Source organism: Pristiophorus japonicus, chromosome 7 (genome assembly GCF_044704955.1).
Source record: "Pristiophorus japonicus isolate sPriJap1 chromosome 7, sPriJap1.hap1, whole genome shotgun sequence".
In the NCBI taxonomy this organism is placed as follows: Eukaryota; Metazoa; Chordata; class Chondrichthyes; family Pristiophoridae; genus Pristiophorus; species Pristiophorus japonicus.
Window position 1 is genome coordinate 176,466,663 of NC_091983.1, and position 3,597 is coordinate 176,470,259.

At 44.1% G+C, this 3,597-nt stretch overlaps 1 non-coding gene across 1 annotated transcript; it reads left to right on the forward strand.

Moving 5' to 3' along the window:
• Positions 1-2,835: 2,835 nt before the first annotated feature.
• trnaf-gaa (transfer RNA phenylalanine (anticodon GAA)) lies at positions 2,836-2,908 on the forward strand. The gene has a single exon. It is a non-coding gene; the product is annotated as a tRNA-Phe (tRNA).
• Positions 2,909-3,597: the final 689 nt, after the last annotated feature.

Sequence of the window (3,597 nt, forward strand, 5' to 3'; positions counted from 1 at the left end):
GCTTTCCACCACCTACAAGACACAAGTCAGGAGAATGATGGAATACTCTCCACTTGCCTGATGGATGCAGCTCCAACAACACTCGGGTAGCTCGAAACGATGCAGGACAAAGCAGCCTGGTTGATTGAGAGCCCATCCACCACTTTAAACATCTACTCCCTCCATCACCTACATACCGTTACTACAGTGCGCACTATCCACAAGATGTACTGTAGCAACTTGCCAAGGTTTCTTTGACAGCATCTCCCAAATCCACGTGTTCCATCACCTAGAATTACAAGGGCAGCAGGTGCATGGGAATGCCACCAAGTTCCCCTCCAAGTCGTACACCATCCTGACTTGGAAATGTCTCACCTTTCCTGCATCGTCACTGGGTCACAATCCCTCCCTACCAGCAGACTGGTGGTACCTTCACCACACGAACTGTAGCGGTTCAAGAAGGTGACTCACGACCATCTTCTGAAGGACAACTAAGGATGAGCAATAAATACTGGCTTTGCTATTGAAGACCACATCTTGAGAATGAATTAAAAAAAATATAAATTTACCTGATAACTCTTGATTCACGTGTAGTGACTTTTACAAGAAATATAAAGGCTTCTAAAAATGGATAAGCAAAGTTGCATACCACATGCTGTTAATGCTTTTAGTTAAACAGAGTAAAAATGCATATCTTTTACACAAAAGCGAGTGACCTGTTCCTTGGTGAAAGTTTGAATTTAAGTGCTTGGGGTTTGAAAGCCAGATTTTAATTGAGGAGCATTGCTTAGATGAGGTCTTGTATTAAAGTGTTATGCTTGGATCAGGAATTATATGTAATGGAAGTGAATGGAGAGTGGTTTGTTCCATTGGAATTATATACTGGGCTTGGATCAGGTGTACGTGTTTCTTTTGAGTGATAAATTGCGGTGCTGTAGTATCTGTTCACTGCCACAAGAGACCACTAAAGTATTTCCATAGCTCTCTTGCATTTTTAGCAGACAGATTAAGGCACCAGCTTGGCGAAGCAGGTGAAAATTATCAGATGTTGAAGTTTCCTTTCTTGTTTTTGTAAAATATTAAACAAGAATTGATTTAACATAATAACTGAAACAACTTGACATCATCATAAAGCACTTACAGACTTTCCCAAGAAGCCTTCAGCGTTACAAATTTTATAGCAAGAGGTGGATTTTTCCCAATGTTTTTTTACTGGTTTGCTAAAGCTACAACAACTTGCATTGATATAGTGCCTTTAACGTGGTGAAACGTCTCAAGGTGCTTCACAGGAGTGTAATCGGACAAAATTGATACTGACCCAAATATGCAGCTATTAGGACTGGTGAATGAGGTTGTAAATGAGGTTGTCTCAAAGGAGGGGTTCATGGAGGATGGAAGATGGGAGGACAGCCAGGAGAGCATTGGAATAGTCAAGTTTGAAGGTAACAAAAACATGGATGAGGGTTTCAGCTGCAGATTGTCAGAGGCAGGGGTGGAAATGGGCAATGTTACAGAGATGGAAGTAGATGGTCTTTATGATGGAGAGGTCAGAAGCTCAGCTCAAGGTCAAACAGTACATCAGGTTTGCAAATAGTCTGGTTCACTCGAAATCGGTGACGAGGGAATGGAGTTTGTGGCAGGTGCCAAAGACAATGGCTTCAATCTTCCCAATGTTTAATTGATAGGCATTGGAGGAGGATGGTGTGGTCAATCGTGCCAAAGGCTGCAGACAAGCCAATGAAGGATGAGATGTTTAGTGCACCATGGTCACAGAGGAAATCATTTGTGACTTTGATAAGGGCTATTTCAATGCTGTGACAGGAGCATAAACATGATTGTAGCGGTTCAAACATGGAGTTGCAGGTAAGATAGGCAAGGATTTGGGAGGCTATAACACTTTCAAGGACTTTGGAGAAAAAAGGGAGGTTGGGGATGGGATGGTAGTTTGCAAAGACAGAGGAGTCACGGGTTTATTGAGGAGGGGGTGATGACAGCAGATTTGAAAGGAGGGGGACAGTACCTGAGGAGAGAGAACCATTTACAAAATCAGTTAAGATGGGGGCCATGAAGGAAAGTTGTCAGCAGTTTAGTAGGAATAATTTCAAGGGATCAGGAGGTGGTTTCTCATGGACAAGGTTAGTTCAGAAAGGGCATGAGGGAAGAACATAAGAACATAAGAATTAGGAACAGGAGTAGGCCATCTAGCCCCTCGAGCCTGCTCTGCCACTCAACAAGATCTGGCTGTGGACTCAGCTCCACTTACCCGCCCGCTCCCCATAACCCTTAATTCCCTTATTGGTTAAAAATCTATCTATCTGTGATTTGAATACATTCAATGAGCTAGCCTCAACTGCTTCCCTGGGCAGAGAATTCCACAGATTCACAACCCTCTGGGAGAAGAAATTCCTTCTCAACTCGGTTTTAAATTGGCTCCCCCGTATTTTGAGGCTATGCCCCCTAGTTCTAGTCTCCCCGACCAATGGAAACAACCTCTCTGCCTCAATCTTGTCTATCCCTTTCATTATTTTAAATGTTTCTATAAGATCACCCCTCATCCTTCTGAATACCAACGAGTAAAGACCCAGTCTACTCAATCTATCATCATAGGGTAACCCCCTCATCTCCGGAATCAGCCTAGTGAATCGTTTCTGTACCCCCTCCAAAGCTGGTATATCCTTCCTTAAGTAAGGTGACCAAAACTGCACGCAGTACTCCAGGTGCGGCCTCACCAATACCCTATACAGTTGCAGCAGGACCTTCCTGCTTTTGTACTTCATCCCTCTCGCAATGAAGGCCAACATTCCATTTGCCTTCCTGATTACTGCTGCACCTGCAAACTAACTTTTTGGGATTCGGGCTGAAATAGCTCAGTTGGGAGAGCGTTAGACTGAAGATTTAAAGGTCCCTGGTTCAATCCTGGGTTTCGGCAATATCTGGTGATTTTGTGAGCGGCGGTGGTTCAGGGACAGAAATCTCGTCCGCCATGGTGACGCCCCGCGTTCGGTTCCCGGCCGATGTGCAGCTCCAAGCTAACTTTTAGTAATATGTCTCACTCAGCATTTTCTCCAAAAGAGTTTCATGCACAAGGACCCCCAGGTCCCTCTGCACCGCAGCATGTTGTAATTTCTCCCCATTCAAATAATATTCCCTTTTACTGTTTTTTTTTTCTAAGGTGGATGACCTCACATTTTCCGACATTGTATTCCATCTGCCAAATCTTTGCCCATTCGCTTAACCTATCTAAATCTCTCTGCAGCCTCTCTCTGTCCTCTACACAACCCGCTTTCCCACTAATCTTTGTGTCATCTGCAAATTTTGTTACACTACTCTCTGTCCCCTCTTCCAGGTCATCTATGTATATTGTAAACAGTTGTGGTCCCAGCACCGATCCCTGTGGCACACCACTAACCACCGATTTCCAACCCGAAAAGGACCCATTTATCCCGACTCTCTGTTTTCTGTTAGCCAGCCAATTCTCGATCCATGCTAATACATTGCCTCTGACTCCGCGTACCTTTATCTTCTGCAATAACCTTTTGTGTGGCACCTTATCGAATGCCTTTTGGAAATCTAAATACACCACATCCATCGGTACACCTCTATCCACCATGCTCGTTA